Source organism: Amphibalanus amphitrite, unplaced genomic scaffold (assembly GCF_019059575.1).
Source record: "Amphibalanus amphitrite isolate SeventyFive unplaced genomic scaffold, NRLGWU_Aamphi_draft 000133F_arrow, whole genome shotgun sequence".
In the NCBI taxonomy this organism is placed as follows: domain Eukaryota; kingdom Metazoa; phylum Arthropoda; class Thecostraca; order Balanomorpha; family Balanidae; genus Amphibalanus; species Amphibalanus amphitrite.
In genome coordinates, this window is record NW_024881628.1 from 783,370 (window position 1) to 804,752 (window position 21,383).

Sequence of the window (21,383 nt, forward strand, 5' to 3'; positions counted from 1 at the left end):
CATTAGAATTCCAGTATATTTTAATGGCCTGCGATGCAGATTATAATGTTGGCTGTTAGGTCCTGCCTCCTACTGCTCATACCTAATTGCCAAGTAAATAAATTTTATGTGGAACTAATAAATTCAAATCTTATATGCTTTATAGGTATGGTGCAAATCTTTGGATAGCCAGTTTGTAATGAGAATTGGCGAAATCTAGGTAATCCGTAATAGAGGCCATAACTCTGCTCATCTTTTCTTTACTGCTACAGCACAAGAGGGCTTGAGAATATCATGCCTTACGACTGCTCCGCCACCGTTGGGGTCGCGGGGGTCCGCACGTTCCGATAATTTGACTTCCTTAATGCCACCTAATGTATAAGGGTGTGAACTTTCGGGTTGGATCCCCCCTCCGCCCAATCCTTAGACCGTGGCGAAGTCCCTGCTGTCAGCTGAGAAAAAATCGAAGCCCCTTACACAAACCTCTTGACAGTAAAAGCCTCCCACGCTGGAGTACTTTTAGCTGTGTTTGACTTCATGTATTGAGGTCCAAGCTGCGTCAACCGGATATGCTTGGTGCTAAGCCTTCTAAGGCCGCAATCTCAAAAAACACTCGTTCCACATTCAGCCTGCGTGTGAAAAAAAAATCCTGGGTACTTGGTAGACTGCACCGCAGTTCTTGCGTGTCGTGCGGCACAGTCTATCACTTATCAGTGATCGGAAATGCAGTCCCCAGAGGCAGCCAAGTAAAAAAGAAGGGACGTTAAACATTTTTTTTCAGAGGTGAGCTAGCAAAAAACAATGTTGAAGTGGGAGTCTGGCACAGATGGGCGTAACGTGTCTTTGTTAATGCCTTATCGTTGGCATATCATTCAACCGTCAAATTGGCAACGACAATTTGACGGCACATGGAAGCAACTTATGTATTTTGCACGATATGATGCAGCTCATTTATAGAAGGTTTGGACCGAACCAAGTGTTTTCCGACAGTGCAGCAGAATATGATAACTCTTTGGAATTTCGAAAATGTGATTTTCCGTTTATGTAATTCATGAATACCCGCTTGTTCATTCAACAGGAACGAAAATCAAATTTTGACTCATCAGGGATATGTAAAAACGACGACACATTACAAGAATTGGCCAATACCCTCCACCTTCTAGCCCGAACCTCCCATAACAGGACCCGGTTCGGCTCCTTTGTTCGCTAATTGTGCTCCCCATAACTCTTCACTCCATGTCGGACAGCTATGTCCGGAGCTGGCCCACTCTCTGTGGGCGTCCTCCTGACACCGGCGGCCACCTCGGACGCCCCCGGGGCGCCTCTCGACACTCACTGGACGCCCGGGGCGCCGCCGGCGGCGGGCGTGATGCGTCCGACAGGCTGATATCAGACTCAGCGCGCTATCTATCACGGGACGGCCGGGACGCCACGCCGGCGCCCAGTGGGACTCCACCTCCTCATTTCCTCGGCCATTACAGAACCATCAGACGAATCAGATTATTAGATAAATCACGCGTCGACGAGCGCCGGTAACGACGCTTCCTGATGGCGCTACGAGATGCGGTGAAACGGAGATGGTGCGCTGTGGATGCTGCGGGTCGCTCTTTGTCCGCACAGACCGTCTGACGCCCTGATCTTCCGTCACCATCACTCGTGGCTGCTTTGGAGCAGAGAGATCTCCTCTCGCTGCCGTCAAGGTTTGATCATAGGATGCGCCGGCGGCTGTGCGGCAGGTTTTGCGATGCTCTGAAAGCGGGACAAACCGAGGGGCGGGCTGCTTTCGACAGGGACAGGCTGGCGAGCGGCCGGCGCCGTCACGCGTCTCTCGACCTCTGACCCAGCCTGCTGAGGAATCCGCTCGTTACCAGAGGAATGCAGCGCGTCCGACCGTCCGTCCGTCGACCAGTCCGGCCAGAGGAATAATTAACAAACGGTCACCGCGGCCACCCCAGTCGTCCTCGTCTCTTGCCGCTCCAACACACTCGCGACAAAGCGGAGCGGCGAGACGCACCGTCAACAGTTTCGAACACCGCCGTCGGTAGCGGCTGAAAACCGTTTCGATTTCACGTCTGCCTTTGATAGGGCGCGGCGATCTGCGTTGGCTCTTTGTTCGCGCATGTTGAACACAGCGCCCGATCAATATTCTGCTGTTCGCCTCCGTGATCCTTCGGATGAGATCGGAATTCCTCCGAGGGTCATAGACTCGCGTGTACACGCGGTGCACCGTGGCCAGCCCGCTGAACCTGTTGCGGAGCGAGTCGAGCGGTGAAAGCAGGCTAGGCTGAGGCATGGGACACCTGGTGTACTGCTAAGGTATGCCGTTTTTCGTACCCGTGGCATCTGCGCACAGCAAAGACTAGCTTGGTAAGCGCCGATTATCTCTCTGGAGATGGTTTTGATGTTCGCCTGCTCTTGTATGCGCCAGCTCATCTATCTTTGTAATACAGCATCTGCAATATGCTGGCTCGTTTCGTAGGAAGGACAAGTACACACCTGTTCAATATTGCCTAACAACGTCTTGGTCAATTTTGCTACGGAATGGAATAAGTTGTTTCCAATACCTACATGTAAAGTGCACACTTGGTTACCGTTCCGGATGTCCATGGTCAATTACATTGAGTTAGATGCTGTTATTGGAGTTAGATGCCGTTGAGTTTTCTGTGATCGGGCGCATTCGAATCACTTGATTCAAAAGTGAGTGAAGTCAATAGATTACATGGAATCGATGCATCCAAGACGTCTTTTACCACTAACAATAGGTATACGTAAGGCATCCATGAAGCAGATATAATATAATATTGTTTAAAAAAGGAACAAGGGTAATATTATTTCGCATAACGGTGTGCAAAATAAAAGTAGATTATTCCAGTATGGGGATAAAAAGCAGGCCCGAATAGCATGTGTCGAGCTGTTGCAGCCCGCTTGGTTGTTTCAGACTTCTTTAAGGTATTGAAGAACACTGAACAATGCAAATGGTGTGTAGTGGGCTCCATGAGAATGTAGTCGTAAAAGTCGTAAAAGAGAGGCAGTGTGTGCTGTGAAACTGAGATAGAAAAAAGTGATCTTGCCAAATCGTCATGTAAGGAAAGTGAACTGTCTTTAACGGAATTAATGCCACGTATGTAAGTACGTGTCCTGAAAGAAACAATCCCGTTTAACGTGGTGGATAATATTTTTCATGTTTTCAACATTTGACTAGGAGAAACAAACCATTAGTCAAAGATTAATTGCTCTTGCAAATTCCAATGGATTATGCGAAATTTGATAAAAAACATATTGAACTGTTTATTTTTAATGCTTGAAACACAACCCGTAGACGCCTTTGAACATTATTTTAATTTATGCAGCAACATTCTGCATTAAAGGGACTATCCCACCTTCTAAAATGTTGTTAAAACCAGTTAAATTGTGCCCGACTTTATAGATTGGATGACCAGGAACACGGTTCTGGCATTTATTTTTCATTAAACATCTTAGGCTTCCCATATTCCAAACACAAACTTTCAAATATGTGACGTCACAGCCCAAAATTACCTCCTTCCCCAGAGCGCTGTTCGGCAGCCGGCTATTTTGTGTGCAGGGTATGACGCATTCCGCGAGCCGACGTCACGGGCGATGACGTCGGCTCGCGCGCGAGCCGAGCGCCAACGACAAACTAACGGGAACCGTCGGACACCCTCGGGGCATAAACCACGGAGTAGCATATTGAGCGAGTCTTATAAGGGAAATTCATATATTTTCGTTTCTCAAATGATAATCAGGGTGTCTCTTACCTTTTTACGTATCATTTAGGCTTACCCAACACTTCAGTTGCCAAATATCCGCAGTTTATTCAAACGAAGGTATTTTCAGTAAATATCAATGCTATAGACCGAAATCTTTTGAATGAAAACTCCAACCAATAGAAATAAAAATAACTTATTTTATTCCAACCATTTCCTCCAAATTAACAACATAAAAACTCACTTTTACACACATCATTCATAATAAATCATACTAACACGCCGCTTTTGACAATTGCGGCGTCGAGTGACGCGCTGCTAGCGCTCTTTTTCGATCGCAGAGACCCTGCACGCGCGCGAGCACACTACGTCACGTCCGGGGGGCACAGGTATATGAAAAATCGCAGTGACGTCACACTTTTCTCGCTTCTCATTGGTCAATAGCCCGTTGCCGGGGTAACGTGCACGTATGTGAGCGCGGGCAAGAGTACTAGCCGGCCGCCGATCAGGGCTCAGGCCACATTACTGTCATAAAGCTGATTCTTTTTACTCTGTAGGCACCACAACAAAGTTCAGACCAAGTTTTAAGCGATTTTTCAACGAACAACCCCATTTAAATCAGAATGACTAAACGAGGTGACGTCACACTAACGGTCGCTCCATGTTGAAGATAGGGCCTTGTACAAGGCCCATTTTCAAATGAAGGGAACGAATTTCTTCAACACCAAGAGGCCGCGGGGGTTGCAACCTAGATAGATAGTGGTTTCTGAACCTCGCCGCAAACTTGGCTATCTCAACTCAAACCCCATGTTAAAGGTGGGATAGTCCCTTTAAGACGTCCAATTCTCTGGTTAGCTATTCCAAAGGCCTTTGGCGTTTTTTTTTTTATTTCACATTACCACAGGGTACATTTCGATGACACACTAGACACTACCACCCGTCAGTGTTTTGGTTTTGCACCAAATATTTCGCCCCATGGAACCTCGAAGTCGCTTGGGGCTAGCTTTCTCCCATTCTCGATGAGCTGGCCAAATACGCTGGATTTTGATGGAAGCCGGTGGAGCTACTTCTCCGTCTACTTTATTCTCCGTCTACGACCCATATCCCCCCAGATCGACCGTCAAATTCTGCTATGAAAATCACTGAGCTGGATCTACATGGTCAGCTGTTGTAAACCTATTTTGCGTGTCGCAACATTAATATTGAAGCCAGTGAAAACAATAAACATAACTTACATGCCGCTCGCAAAACACATCGTTTCCATTGCTCGCAGTGGTAATCCGAAACGCATCAGCTCGACTCTACCAACAACGCCCCTGTCCAAGCCATGTAGCTGTGTGTTGTTCGGTTCCAGAGCTCGGTGGGACCATGTTGTCCGCTCAGGACACGACCTGCGACACATATCTTCCTCTTTCGGCAGGTGACCCCACGCCGCCCGGCCGTCCGCCGCCGCTGTGAGATATAGCGGCCAGCAGGTTTATTGCCGCGATATGCACTTAGGCCGACATCTGGCCTGTATTTATTTCCAGGGCCGAGTCAGGTCGGCGGCAGCCATGGCACTGGCGTTGGTGCCGATGCCGCTGGCAGTAGCCGTTCCGCTGAGGGCCAGCCGCCGCGCGGGGCCCGAGCAGCATCTCGGAGGCGGCAAAATGGCGGCGCGGGCCGGCCGGCCGGTCGGACGGGCGGCCTCCGCGGGGGCCGGCGGGTGCAGGGCGCCGCGCGCTGCAGCAGCTCCTGCAGTGGCGCTGCACACGCGGCCGCCGACACGGCGCACCGCCGGCGCATTATGCAGACATCCGGCGCGGTCTGGCCTGGCCGGCGGCACCCGCCGTCGGGTGTGACGTGTTTTATTGAGCCCTAATGGGATGGGTAAGGAGAAAACGCGATGAGAAGCTCAGGGGAGAAGAGCGGAGAAGAAGAGGGATGCGACAGCAGAAGGAGAATCGCGAGAGGGACATGAGAGGGAGGATAGAACAAGACAGAAATTAGCCATCTAGTCGGAGTTACACAGACACTACCGACGCTTTTCGTGTGAATAGGAATTAAAAGCTCCGCATAAAGTTAATTAGTGGTTTGAACATTAAATGCAAAACAGGTGCCCTGCATCATGAAATGTGTGATCTATGGAACTGCATCGGAAAGGGTTAGCGTGAAATCGAGATGACGTCGAGACAGAACAGAGGGGTTCAAATTTTATGAAATATGAGTCGCCCGTGGCAAAGTAAGTACATCTACCCGTGCCTTATACGGCGTTCATTACCGTAACGCCACTTCTCATCGGTACATCAGGCCGTCCGTATCTTAGGGACGCCACCGCTACAGCTCATAAAACACGGCCGCTAAATTAAATGTGTCCAGCGGTGGTTAATTACAAGGTATCGCCGGCATCACCCGACGCGCACTGGTATGCGCTTTTGCATGGCCTTTGGGGTACTCTGTATGCTAATGGTGGACCCATTTTAGTGAGCCGCCGAGGTGGTGCCGTTTCATAAACCAGAGAAACGGACGGCGCCCAGCGAGGGGCTGCGACTTACCTGAAAACCCAGAGGGGCTGGACGGCGGCGGGCGCCTGCCAGCCCGGTGCCAACTGCTCAGAGTTCGGTGCGTGCAGCTTGGCTGAACTATCGATCGAACCGAGTTAGATGAGGCGAGCAGCTATAGATGTGGCGAGTTCCCAGGAAACTTACGACGTCTTGCAGCTCATGACAGCTACATCGGAGGAGATATATCACCGCTGCACTGGTGTCTGCCTAGCTACGGCTATAGATTCGTCAAGCGAAGATTATCCGCGTTTATGTGCCGATACTGTTTCATGTGTTCTCTAGATGCATTTTAGATTTCCAGGTAGGCATGCATAATGTACGAGGCGCCTATTCCGAGATGAAAGCTGTAAAGGAGCGGGCGCTTTTTAGATCCCCAATCAAGCTTGTATAGTGGTGTGACGTCACTGGCCAGTTGTTTACGACGGCGTTTATGGTGGCGACCATTACTGCCGGTTTCAGTCGGCCGAGGCGCATTTTGAGGCACCGACGGCGCGCTTCAGACAAATAAATGGCGCATTTTATGATGAAACGAAAATACGACACTGTATTTTATGCCACAACATGCAATAATTTGTGAGTTATGCTACTGGTTCCCCCTTTTTTAACCCTCGTCTCTCAGCTGCTAGATGAATATGCATGCAGGTCGAGGTTTTTTGCCACGTGCAGATAGCGTACTTCACTTGCTCCAAGGAACTGACTCTCACAGCATCTGCAATGCCCATAGCAACAGCGAGGCTCTTTACCTCACAAATCACATGGTTTGGTGTAATTTTCTATCTTTCAAGAGATTGATGCGAAGAAAGTACAATTGAATAGATCGAATTCGAATTTCTCGGTTACTTGCAAGATGCCTACAAAAACCTTGCACCGTCAGTTTACAAATGACAATTGACACGGGCCAGATGCAACTTAAAGAAATCCATCACGTTCTTTGAGGTCGAAACCCACATGCCAATTCGTCGATGAACCTGTTAGGAACCGGATTAAACCATGGCTCGTTGGCTTGTCCCGATTCTTTATTCTCCTGTCTTCAGTCTCGGAGTTAACCATTGGGTCCTGGGACGTCCAGGGCCAGCCCCGGGCCCCTATTGAGCTGGGTCTTGGCTCCGGGTCACAACTGCAGGTGGCGTCCCATCTTTTCGAATATTGCCCCCAGCAGTGCCTGGGGCTACGATCAAGCTCTGGAGAGATAATAGCCAGTTACGGCGGCGCTGCAAGGCCGGCCGATTCCGGTCCGCTTTACCTGTGCGTGCAGTCATTTGCCGGACGGTCGGGTGGGTGTTTCAGAGGGGGGGGGGCAGGGGGGAGGGTCAGAATCGAAGGACAGCTGGAGCTGCGAGTGGACCAGGAGGACATCCGGCGCACGAGAGATTTTCCCGAGATATCGGCGAATGATTGTTGCGTTAAGCTATCTGTCACGGAAGTGGACTAGACACTATCGCGGCCATTGTTTGTAAGCGCAACGTCGTTCCAATGAAATTGTGATTTATAGTGCATATATAGTGCATGGTATAGAAGGATTATTTCACTCAAAAAGATTTATAGCTACGTTCTTTACCGTTTTGATTTCAAGGTGAGTGATACGCGAGTTCACTGTGAAAACATGCGAAGTTTTGAGCATGGTTGATTCAAAGGCCCAATTTAAATATTATTTATAGTATAAACAGGATGACGTACCTACTCTTGAATCTGATGACACGAAATGAAAATAGGTATCAGATCATAATCTCGTAATCTCGTCATAATCTTTGGGTAATCTCGTCGTTATGAATATCAGATCAGAACGACTAGATTGCCCAAAGTCGTTATGAATAGGTATCAGATCATATTCATAAAGACTTTGGGTAGCCTGCAAAGACCATGCTCTCAGGAAACATCAAACATATCATTAGAGCTGCATTTACTATATGTATGTACAACTGGACATAGACGTGCTGCTCAGTCCTGACACTATATGTATCGGTGACCATGGGTGGAGAACCTGCCCCGGCCACCCCGGCCGTGGCCGGGGTAACTTTCAGCCTACCCCGGCGCGGCCGGGGTAACTTTTCTACTCTTGTAAATCCTAAAAGCTGTCTCCATACGAGAAAAGAAAACTCACGCTCTTCGAATGTTGACTTCCATGGGCGTAATATTGCAAATCAGGTAGGTATTTACCATTTACTTAACTTGCCATAATCTCCAACCCTAAGACCCGCGTGAGGTCGCCAATGCCAAGATTGCTCTCAAATCCTGTTCAGTTTCGAAATTTTGGCGCGCCTTCGGCGCACTTTTTCAAAACTACTGCTTGACCTCATTGCCTTCAACTGACCTGCCACCAACCGCAACCACACCCGTTTATGAGCGTACCCGTCAGGGTGCTCATAAACACCGAGCGGCCATCATGCTTCGAACTCGGACTGTTGTAACCGGGCCGCGTGCTCTCGCCACGCGGAATCCAACGCTCTAGCAACTGAGCTACGAGACCGGGACCGGTCGATATTCCTGGATCGACTCCCTGTTTGTATTATAAGAGCCACCCAACATTGAAAAAGGCTACGCCCGTGGATGTCAGTGACCTATTTTAGTGCTTTGCTTGGTTCGATCTGTCAATTTCTCTGTAAAGCTTCTACTATGGTGAGTTGTCTTTTTGTAGCTATTTTGAGACACAATAAAAAGCTGAAAACGCAACATTTAGGTACTCAAAATGGCATATGGTTTGGTTTGGGTTCGGTGTGAAATTGCAAGTTTAAGCAAAAAGAAATAATAATTTAAAAGGAAATTGCCTTTTCGATCATTCCAAAAATGTTATGAATAATACGGTGTCGGATACAACGCTCATCCTTGAGCAAACACAGCATCCTATTCCATGCGTCAGAATAGGGGTTTGATGATGACCGTTGAGAACAACGTGAGTATATCGTCTTCCCGCGACTATCGGTCGCCGGCCGGGGTAACTTTTTCAAACATTCTCCACCCATGTCGGTGACAGCCGACGTCTCCTTTGACCTTTGTTGACGTATATAATTATTGTTTTGTAAGACATGGCTGCTTTTTTAGGAAAATGTAGCAAACCGTACCAATTACTACAAATAGTTACTTCAAAGAGTATCGCGTCTGTCGTGATGCTTTTGTTACGTCAACCACGAAAAGTGAGAAGTCACGACACTTACGCTTTTATGTCCTCCACAAGCGTCACGCTGTATAGTTTTCACATTCGGCTTTCGTCATCGCTTATCAATTCTCCCTGCATTGGATCCGGGAGTGTGGCTAGGTAACCGAACTACTGTAAAACGAGGCGTTATCCGCATACTCGCCCGCCTAGTTTTCCTCTCATTCGTACCATGTGGTTCACGACATAAGCGAAATAGCCACGATTTTTCAATTGTATTTGCAGTATGCAACGATGACTAAAGCCGCTATAACGGCCTAATCTCAGTAATGTGACATTCCCTTCGAGAAATGGTAATATCTTCTTAATTTTAGCCCCAAATGGCACATGATGTATCATGACGAACATCGTCATAAGCATCGTTATTTGAATTGTGCTCATTGTCCTCAATATTATCAGCCATAAACATTAAGCATATCTGAACCGCTACCAGTGAAAGCCGACGGACTCGCAAGAGATGCCGTTTCGGCTGCTGTGGTCCGTCTGAGCTGCTGCACCGGCTGATGCTGCAGCCATTTCGGCAGTGCTGAGCTGCTGCTGGATGGACCGCTCCCAGCCGGAGCTGCTGAGACGATCAGCCGGTGAAGATGGCATCCAAGGTCGGCGGAGCACCGGCAGCCAGTCCTGCCGTTCGGTGTCGATGTCGAACCCGTCTCGGAGGCCGCGACCGCTAATGTTTCAGCGGCCCTACACGAACTCCGTCGTAAAGCGTCGGGTTTAGTGGCGATAACCTGGCCAGTGGCTCGGAGCCAGTGGTTGGCCGACCAGTGGAGCGAGCCATAACCACAAGTCGCCGCGACAGGTCACCGGGCACCGACATCGGCCAGTCGGCGAGCCCGCGGACCGCGCAGTGAGAGCCGGCCCGGCGCGGAGAGACCGAGGGGCCGGCACAGCCCTGGGAGCGGCCGGTCTAATGGCGCCCACAGCCGGCAGAGAGACGCGCTACATGGTCGGCATGGTTTGAAGGCGCTTTAGCAAGGAGAAGAGAATGTGTACTAACCGACCAATTCTTTTATGATTGTGGTAATTAACTTCGTGTGGCTGCATGTGATTGTCTGGAACAAATAGCGTCAAATTAGCACCTTCCCGTCAAGTTTTCTAACTTCCCCGCATTCACGATTAATACTACAGACCTGCCTCGTTCTAGTTAATTATCAGACTGTAATTACAATGTGTTTTCCTCGAGCGCTTGTATGTACGCTCCACAAATGATCACACAGTTTGGCGAGTGCTGTCAGCGTTCACATCGCTCATCAGGAAAACGGACGTCTTGCGTGTGTCTCACCAGTGTCTGTGTGTTTAATGAGATCCAAAAGTAACGACTTGTTCTTATTTTCAGGTGAGTATCGACGCACAGAGGGCAGAGACCACCGGAGGCTGCATTCAGGTAAGTGCGTGACGTCATAAACGACGGGCCAATCACGGAAAGAAGACGGCCGGTGTACTCCAGTTTGCATTGGCCCTCTGTCGGCAATCAACGGTCCACTCGCGTGAGTAACCAGGTAACGAGGTGACGGCAAGCTCGGAGTTGACCCAAACTTCTTTATCCGGTACTTCCCTAACCTCCTTTGATGGCCAGCCTCATTAGAGTCCGGGCTTGTTCTTCGTACGCCGGGGTTCCTTCCAGGCAGGAAAGATGGGCCCTCACGTCGGTGGCGATCGCCTCGAAACAGGTGTTCGCAGTTGACCGTCGAGTTCCAGTGCATCGGTGGTCGCTCCTGAAGATGCGGTCAACGTTCCGAGGATAACGTTCTCGTGACTTTTCTGTTTCGTATGGGAATGACAACATCGGCAGACGGACTGCGGTGCTTACAATGCAATATGCTGTCTACAACATAACTGTCCATGTTATAATTTAGCGTTTACTTTTTTAGTTACCAATTTAATTGGTAAGGTTGTAATGCAGATGTGGCCCACAGTCATGACGTGTGCTTGCATCGTACATATTTCTGCGGCTGCAAACACATTATATAAACCAATTCTGCGGCAAGATAGTCACGTAGTCAAGAAACATGAGCGACATAAAACGTTTTTCTATCACAAATTACCTCAAACCTTATTGCGTTCAATATTTTCTTTCCTCGTCGTGTTCAATGCAGAGTTTACAGCCGCACTATACCTCGTTAACTATTATCTAACCACATTAAAAATGTAACCAGTTTATCACAAAGCTCCAAGAAACAGCCGCGCTCCGAAGCCACGTGTTGGCAATGCGCGGCATATGTTTGTAAATCCGTTTGTTCAGGGAAACACACTGAGCCTTGCGCAGGTCCGGGTGGGGACGAGGAGGTGTCTGGACAGATCCAGCTGCTGCTGGACCCTCCTGGGGTGACTCCTCGTGCGCTGCACCGTGCGTATCTACATCAGTGGAGCGCACGAGATTTGTATCAGTTACTCTATAGTGTTGGGCAGGTTGGGTCGGAAATAGTCCTGATATAACGCGGCTCGCGCGGCGCACGTGTGGCGATAGTGGCGCACAAATCTGCCGGTCTCGTGCGGCGACGATAATGGCGCGGGCGTAGCGTCGAGGACGATAGTGGCGCACGGGCGCCAGATTTGACGATGGCGTGCGTCGGAAGTGGTGCTGATGTGAGCAGGACTGAGCTCAGAAACCCCAGGCTTTTTGGTTGGGATGAATCGACACATGAACCGGATGGTGTCCGAGAGTGATGGAACCATTACCGGTTCTGAGTCGCTTGGAAGTTGAAACCATCCATATAACAACAGGAGTGACTTGAATCTGCTTGACTGGAGTCTTAGAGCCTGAAACTTGAATTAAATGATTATTTTAGAGTCGCCCAGAGTCACCCGGAGCGAGCCATCAATACGACGGCCGTAAGGTTTAACAATCAGGAAAGCCTGCTCCAACGGGTCTCTGGACGACTGTCGCCAACAAAAGGAGTGCTATTTTCCTGCAGCCTTTGTCCGAAATAAGAGCTCGGGCCGCCGCTGTGACACCGCACATACTCGGCGTACTGAGAACCGGTGGCGCAGAGCGCTGCCGATGCCGGCTACGTCCCTCCGCCACGTAGCCTTGGAGGCTGCAGATAACATCAAACAGGGAAAACATCATTGCATTGCGACACGGCGCGGCGCGGCCGGCGCGTTCGGATGCCCCCGGTGCAGTGCCGGCGGCGCGCCGAGGCGCGGACGGTACCGCGCGCACGTTCCCCACCGCGTGTTTGCGGTGAGACGGGTTCCTCAGGGTGGCGGCGGCGGGCAACCCGCGCGCGTCAAACCCACTCAGGCGCGCGCCAGGCTCTTATCAACCGCATCACAACGACCCGACGATGTACTGAGGTTTTCGGGAAGTGCTAATTGCGGTTACCAAAAAAGGCCATCTCTAGGCATCTACAGACAAGTATTCAAGAAAACATTCGTATGAAGAATCGTTAGCTTTGTCCTCCAGACTATCGGGGAATGATCTGGAAGGACATACCTACATGTACCATTATTTAGTAATTAGTGATAACGACTTTTTCAATCCACCCAGCCACATGGGCATGACTTCAATACCATTTAGTGTCTAGTGAAGCATTAATATGATGGATGTGTTGAAGTAAACGCAAAATATATTTTAGTCCACTTAGTGGTACTGAGTTCTCCAGTCTTCCGCGGTGATCGCATATTTCCAGGAAAACAGGTAGATAACAGCTAGATCACGATTCCATACCATTTACCTCATGAAATGCTCACTGCTTGTTGTGTTTCAAGCATGCGTCATTTCCACGCTTGTCCGAGTGATGCTTACCGCTAAACGTATCCAACATCCGTGATAAACGTTACATTCGTAACAATCTAAACACAACGATTTAGTTGTCGTCGCCATCAGAGAACACGTGTTTGTTCGTCCGCTTCCGTGACTATTCACACAGCGTGCGTGGCGGTACAAAATGCCGAGACAAAATAGCTGTTCTCGGTGTTCCGCGGCCTGGGGGGTTTGGCGACGGTGTCCTCTGTTTGTCCATTATCGCTCCCTAACTAACAGGCGGAGACCATCGGTCGTTACACGCGCCTCCACATCACCGGATTCATCACGGACACGTGATTGGCCATCTTAAGTCTCGAGGTCACAGCTCCTCAAGGCTAGCCGCATAGCGACAAATGCCGACAATAGCACAAATCGCGACTCTCGGCAAACATTCAGTTTCGAAGGATAGCAGCACTTAAAACAGACTTCGCCGGCTCTTCGCTGTTGAAATATCATCGCCTTGTTCAGAATACTCGCGTCAAAAAATGCCGTTTGTCAGATAGATTTCTTACATTTCCAAAAAGAAAGCCGAAATCGATCGCGCTTATAGTACCCCGTTATAGTTTGTGCTCATTAGTTAAAGTACTTTGATACAAGTTTTGCTTTATTTGATGTAAAAAAAAACTTTTCTTTATCACCTTTGAAAATATATCTTAACTTCCAGTATAAAGTGGCAATGCGAAGAGAAGCCAACTAAGATCTTATTTTAGACTGCAATCTTGGCCTTTCACTTTAACGCGTTTGCCGTTTGCTTCCTTTCCGGGCACTGATTGTTCTCGACTTTTCTAATAACCGTTATCATGCGTTTTGCATGCATATTGCATAATGCATATCTATTGTTAGCTCTCTTTCTGGAGACATTAGAATAGGCCAATAGCGAAAGTAGCTCTTTTTACGCTTTCGTGCTCACTCATTTTTTTCTCGTTGCCTTTCCGGTACAAAAGCAAACCTATTGCCGCGTCAATTTGTCTTTTTATCAAACTTGATTAGGTACGCCCAAGGGTATGCCTACATTTGCCTTTAACTGCACGTTAGTGAATAAAGTCTCGTTTCTTTAACGTGGCAAAAACTGCCGCTCCCCATGACCAACCATGATATTTTCAATGCTCTCATGATTTAGGGATGCCTCCAAATACCGAATTTCAATCATCCTCAGGCATCAGTCGTCTTTCTTCGTTCAAAGAGCACGCGTTTTTGTTTACGCAATAATGTCTGTTTCTTACACCAAAATACCGAACAGCAAGATATTGCATTATACGATGTTATGTCTAGTAGGTAATGTACCTAATTGAATTATTTAAAAATCCCTCAGGCCCGGCTCGAAAAAGAACTTTGAGCTCAATTTGTTCCACGTAAAGCTATGTTTCGTCATAAAACACTCATTCTTCCATCGACAAGACCCAGTCGAATGGCAGAAGCGACCTCGACATACTCTTCTTTCGTACCCAGCCGAACTCTTCTGGCTATTCACTGTTCAGTCGATTACACCACTACCTGGATCTAGCCGCACCAGCACCTCAGCAGTGTAATGGTACAGGCGAATCCCACTCACTCCACGAATGTTTACCTGTAATTTAGCCGGCCGCGAGTGGCCTACCCAGAATGCGTCAGCGGCGCGGTGGTCGGCGGCAGGTGGCCGGGAGGTGGCGCACCAGTCGCGAGCGGACGTTCAGGGAGGAGGGAGTGTGTCGGTGCCGGGAGGCTCGGGCGGGGAACGAACTCGGACAGTGCACCGCCGCCACGCGCTAGCCAGAACCGCGACCGTGTCTGGCAGACATCGCTGTGCGAACGCGATTGTCCAAAAGTCGCCTGCAATCGGAATCCGAGCTAGGTAAGGCCTCGCCGTCGACCTACGGTCAGTGCTTTGTTGACGGCGCACTGCCGCTGAATCACGAGCTGACCACGAGGTGGTTTAATGTTTGGCTGAAATCATAGCCTTTGTTTTCACGCCTTGATCAGTATTATCGTGATACCTCGAACGTAAACATGCCTGTGCTGGTCGTGTGCTGATGCCGATGCGTGTTACGCCACTACCTCCCCGCCTCTGCCACACCGCTGCTCTGCCACTCTCTCCTCCACCTCTCAATAATACGCAGCACGCTGCGTGGTGAAAAAGCTCTTCATCGGACCAGGCCCGCCATACGTCCGTAGTACGTTTCACGTCGTACGCAGCGGGTCGCCTCACCGCCCTGACCTCGCTCTGTGTGCCCTCCACCGATAGCGTCCCTCCGATACCACCTGTTGGTCAAACACCGACCCCGATAACCGCCTCAGGCTCGCTGTGTTCGCTGTCATCCGTATCGGTTACGTTTACGCTGCACTTGAGGTGCCTCTCTGGCGGTATCATGCTACCCGCGCGGGCGTCTCGGCCGGCCCGTGGGAGCCGCGCTGCGGGGCCGCTGAGGTGGCTCCCCTCCGCCCGGCGGCCGCCGCTCGGTGGTCAGCTGGACCGGCGGCCTCGGCGGGGACCGGGCCGGCCGGCCGCGGCCCGCTCCGACCGGCCCGGCAAAAACGTCACCTCGGAACGCGTGGAAAACAATCTGGCCGGCGGCGCGGGCGACGGGCTCGCTGTTCGCGGCTCCCCGCTGCCTCCGCTGGGTCCGAGAGCCCCGCACAATCTCGACAGCACAGCAACAGACAGTCCTGGAGAGCGTTAGACAGTCCCACAGGGTCCCAGACATTTCCGACTGCAGAAGACAGGGGTGGACATCCTCGGACAGTTTCGGACAAGTCCGGTCAGTATCGGACAATTCCGAACAACCGTGACAGTAGCAAACAGTTTTGGACATATTCCGACAGTTCTGAACATCTCCCTGATAGGGAGAACATCCCCAAACACCCCGAACAGTCCAGTGCAAGGACAGACAGCCCAGGACATCCCGACAGACCCAGACAGGCCCAGACAGCGCCAGACTGCGCCAGACAGGCCCGAGCAGCGCCAGACAGTCTCGGACAGCGCCGGACGGCGGCGGCGGCGTCTCAAGGAGGCTCGGACGCGCACAATGGAGTGGGCTGTCGACCTGTCGGCTCTCGGTCCGGGCTCAATTCGTCTCCGACCGTGGCGCTCGTCAGGCTGGCTGGTCTGGGGTTGGGTGTCACGGAGCTTTGTCCGTGTTGCAGCGAGATATTGGAGAGTTAGAGGACGGTGGGGGCCGTCTCACGGGTATCGGTTTCCAGATGACCATGAATCAAGATAAAACTGAGATTGGGATAGGTTACAAGTTACACAAAAGCTGTTCGCTTCTAGAAAACATAAATGGTCTAGGTAGTGGTACACACCTAAACCAAGTTGTGAAGACTTATTTTAACTTCATCGGCAGAGAACATCCGTGATAAATGTTAAAACAATTCCAGCCGATTGTTCTACAAGTTTCTTTCGAACCCTTCAAACCCTTGCCTTGGAAGGTATCTTCACTTGTCAAAGACAATGGAGGTCCTGAGGGCCATTATTCCCCGAAATGCCTTTTCACCCCGACATTCCGCTCCCGCCCAATAGTTACCCCAGTTGGGATGGGCTCCAAAGGGGACGAATAACGATCTGAGGCAATATCCAGTGGAACACCGTTATGACCCTGGCGTCACCCTTCGTTCTGCTGTCTGTGCAACTAGAGAGGAAGGAGGGCACTGTTCTGGCGCACAATGAATTTTGGTTACGATTTGCATCAGAGGCCTAGGCTTGTTTTGTAAAAAAAAATCGATGCCTTTGATTGTGAAATAGCTAATAGCTTGTCTGAAAGATAGAAAAGATATCATTTTGTCTTTCAGGCATTCAATGCCAGTTTTGCTCATGGTGCATATGATCGATCTTGTCTGCATCCAATGCCAATTGGCTTATTGTGTTCTTACTGGCATAATCTGGTTGTTTCAAACCGCTGTATCGTGTTGGGTGGATAATTGTGAACAATACCCAGCTCGTCAGAGCGGCTGACAGCTCTAACGTGCCTTCTGAACTTACCTTACATATATTATTTTTCACCTTCAAGGTCTGAGGAAACTGTACATTTGTTAAGCAAAATAATTAACCCACCAACAAGGTAAGTTGATCCAAATACTTCTGTATGTTACTGCCACGCTTCGAAGATACTATTTTTGCTTACTCTGTCGCATGGTTTTAGAGTTTCACATGCAGCAGAATTATTTTTATTTACGCATGAGACGATATAGCGCCGGGACGCATTTCATGATAAATGTATTTTGGGACCGGAACAGTTTGCATTATGAGCACATTATGCGATGCTGAGGAGATTTGTACGCTTTTGAGGCCGAGCCACGAGAGATCTGGTTCATGCCGTTACGAGTAACTCGTCCCATATCAGTCGCATCATAGTCGTGCACGTCGTGCTCATCAGAGGCGCTCAGACAAGTCGTCAGCTCGCGATGACACATCCACTCGAATTGAAACCGTTCTTCTCGAAACACGTTATCTGCGGAATTAATGTTAGTAGCTGCGGGAGTTACCACGACATTTGCTATACAGTAGGTCAGTTATCTGTGAACTGTCACATGTCGGCCCGAGGAAATTATTCCCGCACTCATCCAGATTGCATGCAGTGCCGATTAGCATATTTGCGCCGGTGTTCTAGGAGTTGAGGTTATGTTGGCGAACCGTCAGCCAGCCGGCCTCCTTCGGCCAACATCTTATCGAGTGATCGGTCGAAGGGCGGCTCAGCGTTCTGGGAAGCCCTGCGAGGGCCGTGCAGCGAGCACCCTCACCGGCCGCCGCTGTCCCGGCTAATGGGACGCGACGGCCGCCTCTGGGCAGGCCGAGACGCCCGGGGCGCTATCAGAGACGGCCGATCGGGCCGATTCTTTGTCTCGATGCCCCTCGTGACCCGCGGGGATGGTAAATAACCTTATCGGAGAAGGGAATAAAGCCTATCTGCCATCTTACTTCAGCCGGTCAATATCGTTCTCAGCATGTTACAAAGGCTATCCTGCAAGTAACTAACGGAGCATAATAGAGATATGCATCTTTTTGTGTCGCAAGATGTTGTGCTTGGTATTGTTCCAAATAAGACCATGTTTATACCGACAATGAAAAAGTCTGATGATTGCTGTTGTTGTCTCCCTTTCTTTCGCATTCCGACTGAAAACTTTTCTCACGGTCAGTGGCAATATTCACACTACTTGTCGGATGAGGCTGTTAAGCGGGGCTCTATGTTGGCACGCTAAATGATTATTTATCCGCCTTCTTCCCAAAACACCCGTCTTCAATGCTCATTTAGGTACTTAGCGCATTTTCCTTCAGCTTCACTTTTACTTCCAGAACTATGTCCATCTCAACATATTTAAAAGCAACGTCAAGCTCTCCCCGTCCCAACCAACCGTCAACACCTCTCTCCAGACCACCCATCTACCTCTCTCCAGACCATCACAGACCTGGTGGTCTGTGTCGGGTCTGGCTGCATACTGACCAGTGGACGACCTTGGCACTCTTGCGTGACCATCTGCGCCATCGGTGGCCCTTCTGCGAACATACCCCTCACCACGGCCTCCTGTGAGCTGTGTCAGCGGACTTCCCCGGTAGCTGTGAGGTCAGAGAAGCTCCCTGGTGACTCGTGACTCCCACGGGACTCGCGTGGAAGGCTGATAGTGACCTCTCGACCGAGGGAGCGCCCGGCGGACGATCGTCCGCTGCCGGCGGCACTCAGAAGCGCGGCACTCAAACAGTGAGTAACGCCGCACGGCGCGGTCGAATGGCCTGGGAATGGCGGCCAACCGGCGCGGCGCGGCGCCCTTGCAGCGTGGGAACGGCTCGGTCGCAGCTCGCCAGCTCCGAGGACCTTTAAATCCCGCTGAACGGAACGGCCCGGTCCCGGCGCTAGGGCCACGGCGGCCTCTGCTGCCCTGCCCGAGCTTCCCAGCGGCAGCGGCGGTGGCGGCGGCCGCTCGTGCCCGCGGAGGTCGCCATCTTGACGTGACGTCACGCGGCGCGCATACCGGGCGCCGACCGACCGAGCCGGCCAAGGTAATGAGCGCCCGCGGCGGGCGGCGCATGGGCGCCCGGCGCCCGGGCGCCTCTCCCGAGAGAGAGACGCCCGCCGCCCCGGGCCGCTGCCGTCCGCCGACCGGCCCCGGGCGCAGGGGTGCAGCCGCCCCGCCGACAGAGGCAGAGGACAGGAGGGCCGATCGCTGCCGCCGGCAGAAGAGAGAGCAGATGAGATGATAGCCGCCGGCGGATCGGGCGAGAGGAGACAGGAGCGGGAGCCGTGTGGGGAGGTGCACTAAAACCAGACATGGCTGCCCTTCCCAGGCTGCTGTTAGAGAGGTGGGCTCCTGTCCTGTGGACTGAGGACTTTTCAAATATTGACGTAACTACAGAGCTTATCAGAACTGTTACATAACTCTGCTGTGCTGAGGTTTTCCTTGGTATGTATGCACTCGTAAATACTCAGCATTGAAATTTGAATGCATCATTCATGGCTTGTTTGAGGCCCGATGTGTGCTATCTTGCACATCAAACATGATGAGGAAATAGGAATGTGGGCATCTGCCATAATCTAAAATAAACATCACATCAAACAACTATCGGTGTCGCCTTGGAACCCATACCAACAAGCATATCAATACTTGACCAGAGAGTCCGATACCAGCAAGTATATCAGTACTTGACCAGAGAGTCTGTGTCTACACTCCACCTTCCCGCTGCGCAGAAGGGCTGATTGGACGCCAGAGTCTCGATCTGAAGCAGCTCATTAGCCGTTAGCGTTCGCCGGGCTGCCAGATGGTCCCTCGATCGGTAGCTTCCCGTCATGGCAGCTGGCCTGTCGCGGAGGGCGTCCGATTGGACTCCCCGAGCTCCGTTGGGTTTGGGTAGCGCTTTGTCAGCGCTGCTGTCAATCGACAACATTGGTTAGCTGGCATATGGTAACTCTGGGCTCTGACTGTCTTTCATATGGTAACAGCGGTCCTCGGCCATATGGCAACATTCCAGACCGTCGATCGTATGTCGCCGGTGTCGCAGCCGCTGCCGCCATGAATCACGGCACCTAGGATGGCGAATGTCATTGGAGATGACGCCTGGGTGACGTTCAGTAGTGCGCTGATGACGCTAAACTGACATTCGATGCCGCCCTGAAGCCATCCGATGACGCTGGGATGTCGACCATTCAGACACAGCTGGTGTCTGATACCTACCCCTGGAAGTGTGTTCGGATGACCCTCAGATGACTCCCTGGTATCGGCCGATGGCGTTTGATGCCGCCCGGGTGACGCCCGGCAGATGACGCCCCGGTGTCGACCGGTGCCGCTCGAGGCGCCGGATGCAGTCCGCTCGGTGAGAGCCGCGCCGTGTCTCAGAGCGTTTTAGTGGGTCAATGGAGGCGGCCCGATGGCCCGGCTATTACGGAGCGGCGCCTCTGATTCGGACCGAGCGCCGGCGGGCCGCTCGGCTTTCTCGCCGCTGCCGGCCGGCTATCTGCTGACGGTAATACGGTGCTTGCATAGCCGTCTGTTTGTGAGGAGCGGCGAGTGGACCGGGCGCGGTCGGGCCGACGGAGAGCCGAGTGTCGGCGAGAGGCGAGAGCCGAGTGTCGGCGAGAGGCGAGAGCGGCGGCCCGCGAGACGGCACGACTCAGAGCTTTTAAAGCTATCGTTACAGAGCTGAGCTGGACCGAATGAGGCAGGAGCGGCCGTGTAGCAGGCTCGGTACGAGCGCAGTAAAACATAGCGGCATTCCGAGCCGGCCCCTTTATGGGCTGTCCGTCGGCCGGCCTAGTGTCAGTCATTACACTCTGCACGTCAGCTCCTGTGTCACGTTCAGATAATACGCGCTGTTTGATACGCTTTTCCCGTCACTGCGTACTTGACGTGCTTAAATCTGTATGATAAACACTCGAGTAGCCGCGCTCTGGCCGGCCACCACGCTCCCACCTTTGTTGATACTTCAGCGGCGCACTTTCACCTGTGAAGCCAAGCATGCAGAGACGCCTGACGCGGGCCCTGGCCCTTCGGTGAGCGATGAGGGGCCGGCCCTGGCGACCCTATCTCTCCCCTCTGTAGGCGCCCCCGCCGCCCGCCGCCCGCCGCCGCCCGGCGCGCCGGCAGGGGCAGAGAATGGCCCCAACAGACTGGTCGGCCAGGTAAACAGGAATTAATGGCTGCCCCAGACGGGTCGGCAGACGGGTCGGCTGTTGTCGCGTCCGCACCGATACCGCTGGAAAACAATCCATCTCGCTCTGAGCACCTATTAACCCGTCGGCCGCGCTATCGGTAAACGGAATGGAAGGTGGCCG

General features: G+C 51.5%; 1 protein-coding gene across 2 annotated transcripts in view; it reads left to right on the forward strand.

Moving 5' to 3' along the window:
• Window positions 1–21,383, forward strand: part of LOC122382075 (epidermal growth factor receptor-like) — a 79,131-nt gene that overhangs the window by 32,549 nt on the left and 25,199 nt on the right. Inside the window, exon 1 of one of the 2 annotated variants that reach the window (XM_043366984.1) lies at window positions 14,794–14,980. The exons of the other annotated variant lie outside the window; for it this stretch is intronic. The gene's annotated coding sequence lies outside the window, so the exon portion shown is untranslated. Of the gene's footprint in view, window positions 1–14,793; window positions 14,981–21,383 lie in introns of those variants that run through there. 2 annotated transcript variants of the gene reach the window in all.